We start from the raw sequence: 21054 nt of genomic DNA on the forward strand, positions 1-21054 counted from the left end.
TGAGAATAATTACAGAAACACAGTTGTTAAATAAAAATATTTTTTGTCATAGTGAATCAACTCACGATCAAATTAAACTGTCTTTAAACAAGCTGTAGAACTAAAACAACACTAGTTCAAGGTGTGTGTGAGTACTTGCTCAGTTGTCACTAAATTGCTAAGTACTGGCTCGTTCTCCTTCCTCCCATTTCATTCCTTTTGCAACCTTTTCCAATTTGGGTTTGAAACAACTACTGTTTTATATTGATCCACAATTTTTTAGTGTCCAATTAAATAGCTTCTTTTTATTCACCCTTATTCAGTGTCTCTCTGAGAGACCCACCTCCTGTGTCTCTCTACCTTGCTACATTGTTCTGATTTATACCTTATGTTTTTACATAAGTTCTTCCCAGCGGTCTCTGCACCTTAGCTTTCCTGCTTTCAGTTCATTCTATACGTTGCTTTCATGGATATCTTTCTAATGCATGAAATTTATCATTTTTCTTTTATTCAAAATATTTCACAGATTAAAAAAAGAATAGTATGAGGTGGAGGCTAATTAACAGAAATAGGGTAACAATTCTGTTACCAGTAGTGGACATGAAGTTAGACCAAATTTAACTTGATCTCTAAACTGTTGACCTCAGAATCCTTAAGTTACGTACGTCTGCCTAAAGACAGGATGCATTCCAGAACCTTCATTCAGACTGATCTAGAAATAAGGGATCAATTCGCCCCTGCAGTGACGGGTATAAGAATTATGGGGCAGGAATAAAAAAGGGCTTTATGTTTTTGTTGTACGAGCTGATACGCTAGTGATCTCTGGTACTGATGATCTACCATATTAAAGTATAGTGTAGATTCAAATTTGAATATGAAAATGTTTAAGAAACAACACCATCACCTGCTTTGCCACATTGCTCCTGTAGGTTCTAAATTTAACACAAATCGTAAAAGATTTTAATTAAACTTTTGTTGATACCACAGGTATTGTAATCATGTATTGTCCAAAGCCCAAACTAATTCAATGAAGAATTTATAATCACCAAAATCATTATTACTTCTCAATGGAATTCTTAATTTTGCTCCACCCCACCTATACCTGGAACCATGAAATAACTTCAGTTGTTAATATCGGCTACTCTTTATCCTAGAATATTTATTTGTCCTTCCTTGTGAGTTCTCGCTACTTAAATGTTTGACATCTTTTCTGTTCGATGAGGAATTTTCATTTTAGCATAAGAATCTCTGTTCCTCCTCTACCCCACTTATGTCCAGCCTCAGTAAAAATTCTTCATGTCAACTGAGTGAATAGCTAGGAGGTGATTACTTTGTGCCTTTAAGGAAATGGAAGTTCAAGAGTGACAGCATTGCGTGGCCCTGAACTTCTGTGGCTTAAATAAGAGCCTAGAATACATGCTCATCTCCATTGGAGCCATTCTTACATTAAAACCAGCTCTTTAGAATTCAGGCAGTCTGACTTACCTTTATTTTATAGCAATTAGAAAGGTAAATATCTTATTTGTCACAGAATATAGCATGGAATGTCAACAAGCCAAACACAAGGGCAAGGCAGAAATAAGAATATGACATGGCAACCAAAATTTTAAAAGAAGATTTTCAAGAGACACTACTGTTTTCTCCCACGTTTATTACTACACTTGATCACATGTATGGAAATAATAGTTATAAAACAAATACGATGGTCACAATATAATGTAAAGAATTCTCTCCGTATACCATTTGACAATTTTATTTTCACTACAAATGGTGTCAGCAGTGTACGTAAGTCATCCTGCAGCTGAATACCACTAGTGGATTATGTTACCATATGTTACTTGTTATAAGAATAACAATAGTGTTGTAGGCTATTTATTGAAATATCTAAACACAACTGGAAAAAATGGTTTACTCTGTTAGGCCAGCTGTATTTTCCATATTCATTTTGACTGTTACTTCTCATTGTTAAGTTTCTGGAAAGTTTATTTTCTAGCTGACAGGCTTTCAGAACTGTGATTTAGAGAAATAAAACTAGGTAACAAATGACTATATTTAAATGTTGTGCCACAAAGTCCATTCTCTTCATTTCACATAAATATTCTCGTCCAATAAAAAGGATTCTTCTGGGTTTGAAATGTTTCCTTGTTCTTGATAACATTCAACACCTTAGGAGTAGTAGATATTTAAATTTCATAATGTAAGCATCATAAATGCTACTTGATGATGCTGAAGACCATTACTGAATTTTTGAGTTTTTGTTACATCTACTTTTGTGTATTTTCTCATTTAATTTTCATAACAAGCAGATGAGCAAACAGAGGCCTAGAGAATTGCCCACAATCCCAGTAAGTGATGTCTGAGCCCAGTGTATCTAAATTCAGAGCTCCCTTCCATTCTTCCTGCTTAGGCGAAATGAGTAGGACTGTCCTCTGCATAGGTTTATCTGTCAGAAGTTGCTAAGCCTGGAATCTTGTTATACTGAGATCTTTGCCCCCTTGAAAGAGAGGACTTAATTTGCCACAGGTGCCATGATATGAAAACTATTCACCAGCAAATATAAATCACCGGTGGTAAAGCAGGATGCGCAAAGTAAGCCACCACATATCACACACTTCTTCCAGTAATCACATTACACATGGGTATTCCATGCCGTGGTCTATGTCTATAAACTGACATGATTATAGAAACCAGTAAGGGACCTACCAAACTTACAGCACATGTATGTAAGTTCAGGTACACATTGACCTTTTATGCAGTCGTGTCAGATCAGTTTTAAGTTTAGGTCTGATATTCAGCTGATTCTCCTTCATAGGAAAGTTTAATCCTGATGCCCATTAACCCTTCACAATCTAGTCTGAGCCTCCTAATCCCTGTCTTCAATATTCAACCTTCTTGTTTTCTGGATCAGTCTATGCTATTTACAAAAACATATTGTTACATATTATCAAAGATCACTGATGATGTAAAACCACACTGTATGTGGTAGGAATCTACTCAGGTGTGACAGAAATGTAGAGGATTAAGGTCTACTAAAGAGCTTTGAGAAAAAGGTGCCATTACAATTTGTATACTTAAACTGTAGGTGTCATAAGATTCTTACTGATATTTTAAGTAGTTTGGGAAAAAAGTGTAGAAACAAGGACATACGAAAATAAAATTGAAGCCAAAGAAGAGAAAAAGCACATACTGGATAAGAGAAATTGTATTTCATTTTGATGAAGTGTTTTCAAAGTCCTAGGGAGACTTTTTATTCTAACTTCCTATGTTACATGTATCTCCTGTGCTTCTGAGTTAACAAAGAAGAAAAAGAAGGTAAGAGGAGTGAACAGAGAGATATATTTTCTTTTCTTCTTGAAGTCTGTTTCTTGGGCACATATAAATGCAGCACAATGGCCCAAAGAATCATCACATTTTAAGGGAAAGTGGGTTTTAAAAGAAAAGATAAATAGCTTCTTTCCCAAGCTCTATTTCCATTTCATCAATAATAAAGTAGGTTTCTAAAAGGAGACATTTTTTTAAAAACTGGAAATTATTATAACATTACATTGGATGTTTTTGTGAATGCATACTGTTGCTATGTTTTGAGACCTCATAATATTTAGAATGTGCCTTTTTCATTATTTCTTTGCTTTGAGAGTGGGTAGCTTAAAATAATCATATGGTATTATGTAATTAGAAGGATTTCATTTTCATGGTAAAAGTGACATTTATATTGGTGATTTGAGTACTATTACAAGTCAATTAAGATTTTAAGTAGTAACTTTAATGTACCACTGCTAGATTGATCGATTTCCTCACCATTTGTTTATCTATCCATTCAGCAATCATTTGGTAAATCTATTCCAGGAACCTGATATTTTGCTCAATGCTGGGAATATAATGATAAATTAATATTTTCCCATCCTCTAAAAGCTTATGGTTTAGTAAGAAGTGCTTGTTATATTAGGAAAGTGAAGATTTTGTCACTGGTTATGTCCTAGGGATTATATACCTATGCATAGTGACACCTTCCTTTGACAATAGAATCAAGACCCATCCCAGTCTTTCTAAAGTCCTTTCTCTCTGGGTTATTTGGGATTAATATGATTGTCCTGAGTTTTATGGGCCATGGTAAAGTATATGCAAGTCTCATGCTCATGTACTTTCATGTTTAGCATAAATTTTATTTCAAGCTTGTTCTCAAAGCCTAGTTTGTCATCAAGTGTTGAAATGGAGTTAGCAAAGAAGAAATGATACAGCTGATCTGTCAGTCCTCCACTTTTAATTCCTAGACTTAAAATTTTGTATAATTTTCTCCAAGATTTTGCTTGGGGTCTTCTGTTACTCCATGTATCTCAAAATAAATTTTGTATTAAAAACTGGAAACTTGACAGCTCTTCAGAAAGAAAACTTAGTAAAAGTTTGAAAATTATTTTTCAGAAAGAAAAAGTTACAAGCAGGCAAAATATAGTTCAACCAACTAAGCTTGAAATGTAAAACACCTTTAGAAATATTTACATGAATGTGCGTAGATAAATAAAACCATAGAATTATTTGAGAGAACAGTAAATATAAACTTAACAGTTTAAGAGAAAGTGTTCCATTCATGAGATTAATGCATTTGATTCTTCTACATTGTCTTAGCTCCAATTTGGTGCATTATGGTGGTTTGAAAAAAAAATCAAGTTCTTAATGTTGTTTCAACATCTGCTTTTGAGGAAATGTATACTTTCCTTTCCAGATACAATACATATAAAATATCCCATCGGGGCTGAATGCCAGAGAGGCACCATGCTTAAGTAATAAGCCCAATTATCTTGATAATAAACAGCAACTAGAAATTGAACTCCTGTTGGCAGATATATAGGATACTTAAACACCAAGTGGGATTAATTAAACTCTAAAAAGAGTTACATTATAAGCAAATATAATAATAAATCATTATACAATATTAAGTAGAGCAGTTATCTAATTTTCTTCTTTTTCTCATTAATGAAGTTTATGTTTTTGAAATATCATGAGAAAAGGATTTCAGAAATAGTGGAGAGCTTACCTTTAAGCATCTTCTGAGATAGAAATGTCAGATTTCAAACTAATAAAAGATGAATGTGATAATAAATATTTTACTCCTAATGCCAAGGGATAAGAATGTGATACCATGAAAGGTGGTATAGGCTTTAGGTAAATATTTGTACTATAATGTGTCGAGCAAAGTTTTTGGGGAGACATACAGGCATACCTCATTTTATTGCACGTTGTTTTATTGTGCTTTGCAGATATTGTTGATTTTACAAACTGAAGGTTTGTGGCAGCCCTACGTCGTTAGATGATGGTTAGCATTTTTTTTTAGCAACAAAATATTTTTAATTAACACATGTGCATTTTTAAGACATAATGCTATTGCATGTTTAATAGACTATAGTATAGTGTAAACATAACTTTTATATGCACTGGCAAGCAAAAAAAAAAATTGTGTGACTCACTTTATTATGATATTCACTTTACTGTGATGGTCTGAAACCAAACCTGCAATATTCCAGGCTATGCCTGTAGTGGAGGGCAGTTGAAATGGTTCAGGTCAAGCACGTGTAAGAATGAATTTATGATCAATGTCATATATTTCCTCAGGAAAGTATTGTTGACCTTCCTACAATTTATTTTCTATTTATTTCAAAGCAAATAATTACTAGAGAAGTATAAACTTGTCTATATGAAAAAAGTAATAACTACAGCCCATTTCATTTGAGATCATTCTACAATTTTGTCTGAGATTATTGATTCAAAAGGGAGTCTTAATTTCTAAGGACTAATGCTATATAGAATTTGGGTCTCCACTCTTTTCTCAAAAATATGTAATTAAATGGGGAGGATGAGATAGCTCTTCCCCTATCATTACAAACAAAGGTGTACACAGACAAATAAATATAAAGAATAACAACTGTCAAGCAAGAAGTAGGGTATGACATATTATAAATTTTTGAAAAAATATTTATTTGGCTGCACTGGGTCTTAGTTGCAGCACGCGGATCTTCATTGCGACTTGCGGGATGTTTAGTTGTGGCATGCGGGCTCTCAGTTGTGGCACGTGGGATCTAGTTCCCCAACCAGGGATGGAACCTGCACCCGCTGTATTGGGAGCATGGAGCCTTAACCACTGGACCACCAGGGAGGTCCTGTGATAAATGTTTTTTTAAAGTGATTATCTTAGTCCATTTGGGCTGCTGTAACAAAGTACCATAGTCTGGGTAGCTTATGAAAAAACAAATGTATTTCTCATAGTTCTGGAGGCTGGAAGTCATTGATCAGGTGCTACTGTTGTTGGGTGAGGGCCCTCCTGTGAGTTACAGGCTTATCCTCTTTGTATCCTTATATAGCAGGAGGGGCCAGGAAGCTTGATGGGGTCTCTTTTATAAGAACACTAATCCCATTCATGAGAGCTTCACCTTTATGACCTAAACATTTCCCAAAGACCCTTCTTTCTAATAGCATCACATTGAGCTTTGGGATTTCAACATATGAATTTAGGTGTAGGTACAAACATTCAGATCACAGCAGTGACCAAGGATATAAAGGAAATTTCAGGGGAGTGTTGTGCTGTATTTAGTCATAGATATCATATTTTGCATCTGCAATGATGAGTTGACAAAATCCAGAAACTTCTAATAACCTTCAGTCTCAAAAGAAGGAAGCGTTATTTCCCCCCTTTTTACTATATTGAGTGTGAGGGGTTAGTATGAACTGCTGATGGGAAAAGAAATATAAAAATAGATGTAAATAAGAGCATCTGAGTATTTCTGATCGTGGCTTAAGCTCTTCAGTTAGTCACAGCTTTGGTGGTAATGATGATAGGCAGGGGTGGTGGGGGCAATGGGTTTCCTCTCCCAAGAGCAGAGCTACATTTGATTGGAACGTATGTTGTCAGAAGGTATCTAAGTCATTGGAAAAGGTATCTTCCCAGAAAGAATATCCAAGGTGCCCAAAAGAGCTCTTAACTCTCCCCTTTCTCCTATCCACCCCACATACAACAGTAGAGCAAACTGGCTGCAAAACCCATCTATCCAATTATAACTCAGAAAAAGTAAGTAAGTGCCAGGAAAGTTGTAAATGTAGTAAAGAAAGTTAATCTCAGTTATATCAGAAGAGAGAAAAAATCTGGACAAAGTTATACACATTAGGTGAGAAATAATGAAATATCACAGAAACTAAGCAAACATGATGTGGCAGAGGGGTAGGGGAGTGAAAACAGAATATACATAGTATGCCATTAATGTATAAAGATTTCAGTCTGGAATAAAACATAACACAGGGAACTAAAAAAATATTCTTGTGAGTGCAGGTTCCTCAAGAAGTTGAAAAAAGTTACCATATGACCTAGCAATCCTACCTCCAGGTACATATCCAAAAGAATCCAAATCATGATCTGGAAGAGATATCAGCATATCAGTATTTATGGCAGCATTATTCAGAATAGCCAAGAAGTAGAAAAAACTCAGATGCCCATTAACTGGTGAATCGATTAAGCAAATATGGTATATACATACAGTGGAATCTCATACAGCCTTTTAAAAGAAGGAAATTCTGTTACATACTACAGCATGGTGAACCTGAAGCACATTATGCTAAGCACAATAATCCAGTCACCGAAGGACAAATACTGTGTAATTCCACTCATGCAGTATCTCAAGTAGTCAAAATCATAGAAACAGAAAGTAGAAAGATGACTGCCAAGGGCTGGGAGCAGTGATCGGGGGGATCAGTATTTGGTTGGTATAGAATTACAGGGCTGTAGGATGAAAAAGTTTTAGAGTTCTGTTGCACAATTTTGTGAATATGCTTAACACTACTGAACTATACACTTAAAATAGTTAACATGGTAACTTTAATGTTATATATTTTATACCACACATACAAAAATTACAACAAGCTCAGTTATTTTCTAATGTGAGTGACAAACAGAGATTATCAAACATCAGGGAACACTGGAAATGCAACAGTCCTGAGTTTTTCTAGGGGAAACTAGAGGAAACATTTTCTCCCCCTAGAGGGAGAAAACATCCATAAAGATAACAAATCAAAATGGATCTTAAGGAATGCAGAACTTGAAGTTTCTGTGTTCAAATGAAACACTAATGGTGAACATAAGGTCCATAGAACTCTTAACAATAATTCTTTGCAGGAATTTATGGTGGCAAGTATTAGGTAGAAAGCGTTAGCTCTGTTAAGTAATTTTATTGTGGTATTATATATATATAATAAAATGTATATGTTATATATACTATATATAATATATATTTAAGGAAAAAAATTTGGGTGTGAAAAATAAGAAGTGAGTGAGAAATGGTAATATGAGGAAGTCTTTGTTTTGGGGGCACAGGGATCTCTGTAAGCCAGTATGCCAACACAGGTTTTGTTTGTTTGTTTTTCAGCTGCTGTGGCAAAGATTACCTTATTTTGGGAAAATTACCTCCTGGACACATCATAGAAATGCAGAAGTGACTTGTAAAAGAGAAGTAACAGGTATTTTTTTACTGTTTTTGAAATTCTGTATTAAGCTTTACTTACAGTAGTTCATCTAATTTTCACAATAGTCTTACAATGCAAATATTAATAGTTTTTCCAGTAATTTATGTCATTTTTAATGGAAAATTATCCTTTTTCTCCTCAATTCAAGTATTTTTTTAAAGAGAGCTTATAATGTCTCCCCAAATTTTCCTGTAACTTAAAATTTGTATGGTTTTATTACTTTTCAAACTTCATTTTATCTGAATTTCAGAAATTTTATGGCATGGAGAGAGCACTGTGGTGTGTGTTTGTGTGTGTGTGTGTGTGTGTGTGTGTGTGTGTGTGTGTACGTGCATTTTTTTTCAAAATGAATAACCAACTGTTCATTTACTATGTATCAAAAAGTTATTCTTCCTTGGTGGTTGGAAAGTTAGCTTATGTTTCATGAGATTAAATTATTCTGATAGAAAAATACTTATTCTATTCTATTTTTTTGTCTTACTGACATTTATGTCTGTGTATCTACACAAATCTAATGCTTATTGTAGCTTTATAGATTTTTTGTCACTTTATTGGACATAACCACTTTTTAATATTCTTTGCTATTCTTGCATATGCATTGTTTAGAAGTGAACATTAAATTAAATTTGCCAAAAATTCCTCATTGAAAGTTTGATTAAAAGATTATTAAATTCATAAATAAATTTGAGGAGAAATTACATTCCAATGCTATTAAGATCCCTGTTTAGAATTATGGTGTATCTATCAAAAATCACATATCATTTGCTTCATATTGCTTTGAGTATTTTGTGGTTAATTTTAATTCTGTGTATTTTGAAGTTCTACTTACTATTTCAATCCTATTTTCTTAGTACATAAGTTTTTATTTTTTATTGCTGCAGTATAGAAAAGTTATTGCTTTTGTGAATGTTTTTTCAAGATAGCTAACTTTCTTTATTCTTATCAATACTAATGCACTTTTCATTTATTTCCATGGACTTAATGGACCCGATCTGAAAATACTTACACGTTCTTACCTTATTTATCTATATCTTACTCTTTGGTATTACATTTACTAGACATGTCAGAATAATGTTGAATAAAAATAATAATATGATATGAGTCTTTCCCAGTACTTTTCATTTATAGTTTTTCTGTTGAAATTGATATAGTCTACTGGTTTTGCATGAATACTTTTAATTACAGTTTTATTCTGTATTTAGTCAAATCAGTAATAAATGCTGAATTTTTTAAATTATTTTACTCTTAAAAAAGGTGCCAGATATTTTTACTCCTCTAGTTTATTAGCATGTTGGACTGTATTACTTGATTTCCTAATGTGGGTTCATCCCTGCATTCCTGGAACAAACTCTTCTTTTTCATCGCATGTTATTCTTCCGTTAGATGTTCACGTTATTCACTGTATTTACATATAATTTTTATTCATACTCCTAGGTTAAATGAATATATTGCTACCTTATTTCCTTTTAGTGTCATATTTGTCAGGTTGTGATATTATACTTTTCTAAGCCTTAGAGTGTAATTTGAGGTACTTTTTATCATTTAATCTTAACCACAATGCACATCATTCATATGTCTCAGATTCTTACGTCACAGAGTAACAGCATGAACTGAAATAAAGCAAAAAAACAAAATACAACTATATGCTGTCTACAAGAGACTCATCTTAGATCTCAGGACATACATAGGTTACAAGTGAAAGAATGGAAAAGGATATTCCATGCACATAGTAACCAAACAAGTAACAAGGATGGCTAAACTCATATCTGACAAAATAGACTTTAAGTCAAAAACTCTTGCAGGAGACAAAGAAGGGCATTATATATTGATAAAAAGGATCAATTTACCAAGAATATATAACACTTATAAATTTGTATGTACCAAACATCAGAGGTCCTAAAATACATGAAGCAAATATAGACAGAAGTGAAGGTACAAAAAGTTAGGTCTACAATTATAGCAGGAAACATCAGTATTTCACTAATGGATAGAAAAATGAGAAAGAAGGTCAATAAGGAAATGGAGCATTTGAACATTTTAGACCAACTGGACCTAATAGATATGTAAGGAATATTCTATCCAACAAAATCAGAATACACATTTTATTAAAAGATGGAAATCAAAGTATCTTTTCTATAACAATGTAATGAAATTATTATCAGAAAATAACTGAAAAATACACAAATATATGGAAATTAAATTGCACACTCATAAACAACTATTGGGTCACACAAGGAGGCACGAGGGGGGGAAGGGGAAGCTGGGATGAAGTGAGAGAGTAGCTTTGACGTATATACAATACCAAATGTAAAATGGATGGCTAGTGGGAAGCTGCTGCAAAGCACAGGGAGATCAACTCGGTGCTTTTTGATGACCTAGAGGGATGGGATAGGGAGGGTGGGAGGGAGGCTCAAGAGGCAGGGGGTATGGGGATGTATGTATACATATAGCTGATTCACTTTGTTGTACAGCAGAAACTAACACAACATTGTAAAGCATTTATATTCCAACAAAGATGTGAAAAAAAGAAGTCTTTAGTCAAATGAAGGTAAGAATGCAACATGGGCTGCAACTAAATCAGTGTTTAAAGGGAAATTTATAGCTGTATATGCTTACATTTAAAAAGAAGTAAGATCTCAAATCAATTAGCTAACTTTCAGCCCAAAGAAACTATAAAAAAGAACAAACTAAGCCCAGAGCTGGGAGAAAGAAGGAAATAATAAGCTTAGAGCAGTGATGAATGAAATAGAGAATAGAACAATTGAGAAAATCACTGAAAACAAGAATTAGTTTTTTGAAAAAAAAAATGACAAAATTGACAAGCTCTTAACTAGACTGACTAGGAAAGAAAAAGACAATACTCCTGTTACTAAAATCAGAAATGAAATTGTGATATCACTATCAATTTTACAGAGATAAAAAGAATTACAAGATATTACTATGGATAACTATACACAAAAAACTGGACAATCTAGATGAAATGGAGAAATTTCTAGAAATATACAGCCTACAAAGATGGACCCATGAAGAAATAGAAAATCTGAATAGATCCCTAACTACTTGTGAGATTTAATCAGTAATCAAAAACCGCCTAAGAAAGAAAAACCCATGACCAGATGGTTTAACCATTATGTTCTGGCAAACATTTAAAGAATAACTAAGATCCATACTTTTCCAACTCTTTCAAAAATTGAAGGGGGAGTACTTTCTAACTCACTCTATGAGGCCAGCAGTACTCTGATACCAAAGTCAGACAAAGCACTACAAAAATTCTAGAGATCAATATCCCTTATCTTTATTAATACAAATATCCTCAGTAAAATAGCAAACAATTCAACAGCTCATTAAAAGGACTATACACCATGACCAAGTGGGGTTTATGCCTGCAATGAAAGTATGTGCAATGTATGAAAGTCAACCAATGTAACATATCACATTGACAGAATGAAGGAAAAGAATATTCATCTCAATTAATGCAGAAAAAGCATTTGTCAACATTCAGCACCATTTCATTATGAAATACTCAGCAAACTAGGAATAGAAAGAAACCACATCAATATAGTAAAAGCCATATGTGAAAATCCCACAGCTTACATCAGTTATAGTGGTGAATGAATGAAGGCTTTTCCTCTCAATTCAGGAATAAAACAAAGATACCTACTTCTATTCAAAATTGTACTGGAGAGACTTCTCTGGTGGTGCAGTGGTTAAGAATATGCCTGCCGATTCAGAGGATGCAGGTTCGATCCCTGGTCCGGGAAGACCCCATATGCTGCAGAGCAACTAAGCCCAGGCACCACAACTACTGAGCTTGTGCTCTAGAGCCCATGAGCCACAACTACTGAGCCTACGTGCCACAACTACTGAAGCCCGTGTGCCTAAAACCTATGTTCTGCAACAAGAGAAGCCACTGGAATAAGAAGCACATGCAATGCAACGACGAGTAACCCCCACTCGCCGCAACAAGACAAAGCCAGTGCGCAGCAACGAAGACCCAGCACAGCCAAAAAAAAAAAATTTTACTGGATGTCCTAGCCAGAGCAATTAAACTTGAAAGAAAAGGCATCCAAATTAAAAGGAAAGGAGTAAAATTATCTCAGCAGGTGAAATAATCTTATTTATAGAAAACTCTAAAAATTACACACACACACAACTGTTAGAGCTAATAAATGAATTCAGCAAAACTTCAGGATACAAAATCAACACCCAAAATTTAGTTGTGTTTCTATACACTAACAATGAATAATCTGAAAACAAAATTTAAAATAAATCTCATTTACAGTAGTATCAAAGATAACAAAATACTTAGGAGTAAGCTGAACCATGGACATGAAAGATTTGTATGCTGAAAATTAGAAAATATTGCTGGAAGAAATTAAAGAAGACACAAATAAATGGAAAGACATCTTATGTTTATGGCTGGAATAATTATTAAAATGTCAATACCCAAAAGCAATCCCTACAAAACCTCAGCATTTTTTTTTTTGCAGAAATAAATAGAAGAGTTCATCCTATAATTCACATGGAATCTTAAGGGATCTTGAACAGGCAAAAGAAACTTGAAAAAGAACAAAATTGGGGTCTTTCTGATTTTAAAACTTATTATAGAACTACAGTAATCAAAACAATGTGAGGGCTTCCCTGGTGGCGCAGTGGTTGAGAGTCCTCCTGCCGATGCAGGGGACACGGGTTCGTGCCCCAGTCCGGGAAGATCCCACATGCCACAGAGCGGCTAGGCCCGTGAGCCATGGCTGCTGAGCCTGCGCATCTGGAGCCTGTGCTCCGTAACGGGAGAGGCCACAACAGTGAGAGGCCTGCGTACCACAAAAAATAAAAAAATAAATAAACAAAACAATGTGAGACTGGCATATAGACAGAAATATAGACCAATGGAATGTAATATAGATCCTAGGAATAAATCCTTGCATATGTGGTTGAATGATTTTTAACAAGAGTGTGAAGACCTTTCACTGGGGAAAAGACAGTTTTTTTTCAAGAAATGATGTTGGGAAAGCTGGATATCTACATGCAAAAGAATGAAGTTGCTGTGTTACCAGATACCATGTACACAAATATAATGCAAAATGGATCAAAGACTTCGATGTAAGAGTTAAAACTATACAATGCTGAGAAGAAAACATAGGGAAACAGCTTCTTGATGTTGAATTGTGCAATGATTTCTTACATATGACACTGAAAGTGCAGGTAACAAAAGGAAAAATAGATGAATTGAACTACATCAAAATTAAAATCTTCTGTGTACCAAAGGATACAGCCAATGGAGTGAAAAGGTGACCTATCAAAAGAGAAAATATTTGCAAAATGTATATTTGATAAAGGGTTAATATTTAGAATATATTTTTAGAAACTTCTGTAACTCAACAACAGAAAATTGAATAGTCCAATTTGTAAATGGACAAAGGATTTAGCTATTTAAATCCTTTAGGAAGGAGACCTACAAGATGGCGGAGGAGTAAGACGTGGAGATTACCTTCCTCGGCACAAGTACATCAAAAATACACCTGCGTGTGGAACAACTCCTAACTAACACCTACTGAACGCTGGCAGAAGACCTCAGACTTCCTACAAGGCAAGAAAATCCCCACCTACCTGGGTAGGGAAAAAGGAAAAAGAAAAAACAGAGGCAAAAGAATAGGGATGGGACCTGCACCTCTGGGAGAGAGCTGTGAAGGAGGAAGAGTTTCCACACACTAGGAAGTCCCTTCACTGGCAGGGACGGGATGTGGGCAGGGGGGAAGAAGCTTCAGAGCCACGGAGGAGAGCACAGCAACAGGGGGTGTGGAAGGCAAAGCGGAGAGATTCCTGCACAGAGGATCAGTGCTGACCAGTACTTACCACCCTGAGATGCTTGTCTGCTCACCCACCAGGGTGTGTGGGGTTGGGAGCTGAGGCTTGGGCTTTGGAGGTCAGACCCCAGGGAGAGGACTGGGGTTGGCTGCGTGAAGACAGCCTGTGGGGCTAGTGCGCCACAGCTAGCCAGGAGGGAGTCAGGGAAAAAGTCTGGACCTGCCAAAGAGGCAAGAGACTATTGTTTTGGGGTGCGTGAGGAGAGGTTTTCCTGTTCCGTGTGCCCACAGAAGGCAGACACAGCCTAAGCGAGCTCCAGAGACAGGCGCGAGCCACGGCTATCAGCTCAGACCCCAGAGACAGGCATAAAACGCTAACACTGCTTCTGCTGCCACAAAGAATCCTGTGTGCAAGTGCAGGTCATTACCCACACCCCACTGGGAACCTGTGCAGCACACCACTGCAAGGATTCTGAGATTCAGAGACAACTTTTCTGGGAGAACAGGAAGTGTGCCTGAGATTGTTGCAATATCACACTGGCCTCTGCCACCACAGGCTTGCCCCACATTCCAGTTATGACTACCGTACCCCTCCCTCTCCCCAGCCTGGGTGAGCAAGAGAGCACTAATCAGCTGCTGCTTTATCCCCTCTTGTCTGTGTGGGGAACCGATGCCTGAGGGCAGCCTACACGCAGAGGTGGGTCCAAAACCAAAGCCAAACACCAGGAGCTGTGTGAACAAAGAAGAGAAAGGGAGATTTCTCTGTGCAGCCTCAGGAGCAGCATATTAAGCCCTTGCCATCAACTTGATGAACTCTGCATCTGTGGAATACCTGAATAGACAACGAATGTTCCCAAAATTGGGGTGGTGGACTTTGGGAGCAACTGTAGACTTGGGCTTTGCTTTTGCATCTGATTTGTTTCCAGTTTTTATGTTTATCTTAGTTTAGTTTTTAGTGCTTGTTATCATTGGTGGATTTGTTTTTTGGTTTGGTTGCTGTCTTCTATTTTTTTCTGTTTTTTATTTTTTAATTTTATTATTTAAAAATTTTTTTAATTTTTTAATATGTTTTCTTTTTTTCTCTTTTTGTGAGTGTGTATGTATACGTTTCTTTGTGTGATTTTGTCTGTTTAGGTTTGCTTTTACCATTTGCTTTGGGGTTCTATCCATTTGTTTTTTTTCCTTTTTTTTCTTCCTTTTATTCCAAGCTGTGTGGTTGGTAGGGTCTTAGTGCTCTGGCCAGGTGTCAGGCCTGAGCCTCCGAGGTGGGAAAGCTGAGTCCAAGATATTGGACCACCAGAGACCTCCCGGCTGCACATAGTATCAATCGGTGAGAACTCTCCCAGACATCTCCATCTCAACACTAAGACCCAGCTCCACCCAATAGCCAGCAAGCTACAGTGCTGGATGCCCCATGCCAAACAAGTAGCAAGACAGGAACACAATCCCACCTATTAACAGAGAGGCTGCCTAAAGTCATACTGAGTTCACAAACACCCCAAAACACACCACCAGACGTGCCCCTGCCCAACCAGAAGGACAATATCCAGCCCCACGCACGAGAACACAAGCACCAGTCCCCTCCAACAGGAAGCCTACACAAGCCACTTAAGCAATTTCGCCCACCGGGGGCAGACACCAAAAACAATGGGAGCTGTTAACCTGCAGCCTGTGAAAAGGAGACCACAAAGACAGTAAGTTAAACAAATTGAGTAGACAGAGAAATATGCAGCAGGTGAAGGAGCAAAGTAAAAATTCATTAGACCAAACAAATAAAGAGGAAATAGGCAGTCTACCTGAAAATGAATTCAGAGTACTGATAGTAAAGATGATCCAAAATCTTGGAAATAGAATGGAGAAAGTACAAGAAATGTTTAACATGGACCTAGAAGAACTAAAGAGCAAACAAACAATGATGAACAACAAAATAAATGAAATTAAAAATTCTCTAGAAGGAATCAATATCAGATTAACTGAGGCAGAAGAACAGATAAGTGACCTGAAAGATAAAATAGTGGAAATAACTGTCGCAGAGAAGAATAAAGAGAAAAGAATGAAAAGAAGTGAGGACAGTCTCAGAGACCCCTGGAACAACACTAAACGCACAACATTTTTTTTTTTTTTTTTTTGTGGTACGCAGGCCTCTCACTGTTGTGGCCTCTCCCGTTGCGGAGCACAGGCTCCAGACGCACAGGCTCAGCAGCCAAGGCTCACGGGCCCAGCCGCTCCGCGGCATGTGGGATCTTCTCAGACCGGGGCACGAACCGGTGTCCCCTGCATCGGCAGGCAGACTCTCAACCACTGTGCCACCAGGGAAGCCCTAAACGCACAACATTTGAATTATAAGGGCAGAAGATGAAGAGAAAAAGAAAAGTTCTGAGAAAATATTTGAAGAGATTATAGTTGAAAACTTCCCTAACATGGCAAAGGAAGTAGTCAATCAAGTCCATGAAGTGCAGAGTCCCATACACCATAAACCCAAAGAGAAACATGCTAAGACACATATTAATCAAACTATCAAAAATTACATACAAAGAAAAAATATTAAAAGCAGCAACAGGAAAGCAACAAATAACATTCCAGGGAATACCCATAAGGTTAGCAGCTGATCTTTCAGCAGAAACTCTGCAAGCCAGAAGGGAGTGGCAAGACATATTTAAAGTGATGAAAGGGAAAAACCTACAATCAGGATTACTCTACCCAGCAAGAATTTCATGCATATTTGACAGAGAAGTTAAAATCGTTAAAGATAAGCAAAAGCTAAGAGAATTCTGTACCACCTAATGCAGGTTTACAACAAATGCTAAAGGAACATCTCTAGGCAGGAAACACAAGAGAAGGAAAAGACCTATAAAAACAAACCCGTATCAATTGCGAAAATGGTAATAGGTACATACATATCGATAATTACTTTAAGTGTAAAAGGATTGAATGCTCCAACCAAAAGACACAGACTGGCTGGATGGATACAAAAACAAGACCCTTATATATGCTGTTTACAAGAGACCCACTTCAGACTTAGGGACACATACCGACTGAAAGTGAGGGGATAGAAAAAGATATTCAATGCAAATGAAAATCAAAAGAAAGCTGGAGTAGCAGTAGTCATATGAGACATAATAGAATTTAAAATAAAGACTATTACAAGAGACAAAGAAGGACACTACCTAATGACCAAGGGATCAATCCAAGAAGAAGATATAACAATTGTAAATATTTAGGCACCCAACATAGGAGCATCTCAATACATAAAGCAAATGCTACCAGCCATAAAAGGGGAAATCGACAGTAACACAATAAGAGTAGGAGACTTTAACACCACACTTTCACCAATGGACAGATCATCCAGAATGAAAACAAGGAAACACAGCCTTTAAATGACACATTAGACGAGATGGACTTAATTGATATTTATAGGACCTTCCATCCAAGAACAGCAGAATACACTTTCTTCTCAAGTGCTCATGAAACATTCTTCAGAATAGGTCATGTCTTGGGTCACAAATCAAGCCTTGGTAAATTTAGGAAAATTGAAATTGTATCAAGTTGCTTTTCCAACCACAACGCTATAAGACTAGATATCAACTACAGGAAAAAAAAGAAACTGAAAAATACAAACACATGGAGGCTAAACAATATGCTACTAAATAACCAAGAGATCACTGAAGAAATCAAAGAGGAAATCAAAAAATACCTAGAAACAAATAACAATGAAAACACGACGACCCAAGACCTATGGGATGCAGCAAAAGCAGTTCTAAGAGGGAAGTTTATAGCAATACAATCCTACCTCAAGAGACAAGAAAAGTCTCATGTAAACAACCTAACCTTACACGTAAAGCAATTAGAGAATGAAGAACAACAAAACCCCCAAAGTTAGCAGAACAAAAGAAATCATAAATATCAGATCAGAAATAAATAAAGAAGAAATGAAGAGAACAATAGCAAAGATCAATAAAACTAAAAGCTGGTTCTTTGAGAAGACGGAGTAAATTGATAAACCATTACCTAGACTCATCAAGAAAAAAAGGGAGATGACTCAAATCAACAGAATTAGAATGAAAAAGGAGAAGTAACGACTGACACTGCAGAAATACAAAGAATTATGAAGAATTACTACAAACAACTAAATGGCAATAAAATGTACAACCTGGAAGAAATGGACAAATTCTTAGAAAAGCACAACCTTCTGAGACTGAACCAAGAAGAAATACAGAATATAAACAGACCAATCACAAGCACTGAAATTGAAACTGTGAATAGAAATCTTCCAACAAACAAAAGCCCAGGACTAGATGGCTTCACAGGTGAATTCTATCAAACATTTAGAGAAGAGCTAACACCCATCCTTTTCAAACTCTTCCAAAATATAGCAGAGGAAGGAACACTCCCAAACTCATTGTACCAGGCCACCATCACCCTGATACCAAAACCAGACAAAGATGTCACAAACAAAGAAAACAACAGACCAATATCACTGATGAACATAGATGCAAAAATCCTCAACTAAGTACTAGCAAACAGAATCCAGCAGCACATTAAAAGGATCATACACCATGATCGAGTGGGGTTTATCCCAGGAATTCAAGAATTCTTCAAGTCTATCAATGTGATAACTGTATTAACAAATTGAAGGATAAAAACCATGTTATAATCTCAATAGATGCATAAAAAGCTTTTGAGAAAACTCAACACCCATTTATGATAAAAACTCTCCAGAAATGACACATAGAAGGAACCTACCTCAACATAATAAAGGCCATATATGACAAAGCCACAGCCAACATCATTCTTAATGGTTAAAAACTGAAACCATTTCCTCTAAGATCAGGAACAAGAGAAGGTTGCCCACTCTCATCACTAATATTCAACATAGTTTGGGAAGTTTTAGCCACAGCAATCAGAGAAGAAAAAGAAATAAAACAATCCAAATTGGAAAAGAAGTAAAACTGTCACTGTTTGCTGATGACGTGATACTATACATAGAGAATCCTAAAAAAGCTATCAGAAAACTAGTAGAGCTAATTAATGAATCTGGTAAAATAGCAGGATACAAAATTAATACACAGAAATCTCTTGAATTCCTATACACTAATGACAAAATTTCTGAAAGAGAGATTAAGGAAACACTCTCATTTAGCACTGCAACAAAAAGAGTAAAATACCTAGGAATAAACCTACCTAAGGAGATAAAAGACCTGTATGCAGAAGATTGTAAGATACTGATGAAAGAAATTAAATACGATACAGAAAGATGGAGAGATATATCATGTTCTTGGATTGGAAGAATCAACATTGTGAATATACTATCCAAAGCAATCTACAGATTCAATGCAATCCCTATCAAACTATGAATGGCATTTTTCACAGAACTAGAACAAAAACTGTCACCATTTGTGTGGAAACACAAAAGATCCAGAATATCCAAAGCAATCATGAGAAAGAAAAATGAAGCGGGAGTAATCAGACTCCTGGACTTCAGACTATACTACAAAGCTACAGTAATCAAGTCAGTATGGTACTGGCACAAAAAAACAGAAATATAGATCAATGGAACAGTATAGAAAGCCCAGAGATAAACCCACACACCTATGGTCACCTTATCCTTGATAAAGGAGGCAAGAATATACAATGGAGAAAAGACAGCCTCTTCAATAAGTGGTGCTGGGAAAACTGGACAGCTAAATGTAAAAGAATGAAATTAGAACACTTCCTAACACCATACAGAAGAATAAACTCAAGATGGATTAAAGGCCTAAATGTAAGGCCAGACACTATAAAACTCTTAGAGGAAAACATAGGCAGAACACTCTGTGACATAAATCACAGCAAGATCCTTTTTAACCCACCTCCTAGAGCAAGGGAGATAAAAACAAAAATAAACAAATGTGACCTAATGAAACTTAAAAGCTTTTGCACAGCCAAGGAAACCATAAGCAAGATGAAAAGACAACCCTCAGAATGAGAGAAAATATTTGCAAATGAAGGAACTGACAGAGGATTAATCTCTGAAATATACAAGCAGCTCATATAGCTGAATATCAAAAAAAACAACCCAGTCCAAAAATGGGTGGAAGACCTAAATAGACATTTCGCCAGAGAAGACATACAGATTGCCAACAAACACATGGAAGGATGCTCAACATCACTAACCTTTAGAGAAATGCAAATCAAAACCACAGTGAGTTATCACCTCTCGCTGGTCAGAATGGCAGTCATCAAAAAATCTACAAACAATAAATGCTGGAGAGGGTGTTGAGGAAAGGGAACCCTCTTGTAGTGTTGGTGGCAATGTATATTGATACAGTCTCTAGGGACAGCCATCTGGAAGTCCCTTAAAAAACTGAAAATAGAACTACCGTATGACCCGGCAATCCCACTATTGGGCATATACCCTGAGAAAACCGTAATTCAAAAAGTGACATTTACCACAGCGTTCACTGCAGCACTATTTACAATAGCCAGGACATGGAAGCAACCTAAATGTCCATCGACAGATGACTGGATAAAGAGGATGTGGCACATATATACAACGGAATATTACCCAGCCATAAAAAGAAACGAAATTTTGTTATTTGTAGTGAAGTGGTTGGACCTAGAGTCTGTCATACAGAGTGAAGTAAGTCAGAGAGAGAAAAACAAATACCGTATGCTAACACATTTATATGGAATCTAAAAAAAATAATGGTTCTGATTAACCTGGGGCAGGACAGGAAGAAAGACGCAGACGTGGAGAATGGACTTGAGGACATGGGGAAGGGGAAAG

The 21054-nt window shown here is 36.3% G+C and overlaps 1 protein-coding gene across 1 annotated transcript in view; it reads left to right on the forward strand.

Annotated features, from left to right (window-relative positions):
- Nucleotides 1–21054, forward strand: part of GRM7 (glutamate metabotropic receptor 7) — a gene marked incomplete at its 3' end in the record, with an annotated part of 1084681 nt that overhangs the window by 23077 nt on the left and 1040550 nt on the right. Inside the window, exon 2 of the mRNA XM_079934350.1 lies at nt 8385–8475. The remainder of the gene's footprint in view (nt 1–8384; nt 8476–21054) is intronic.

Source organism: Stenella coeruleoalba (genome assembly GCF_951394435.1).
Source record: "Stenella coeruleoalba genome assembly, chromosome: 10".
Lineage (NCBI taxonomy): Eukaryota > Metazoa > Chordata > Mammalia > Artiodactyla > Delphinidae > Stenella > Stenella coeruleoalba.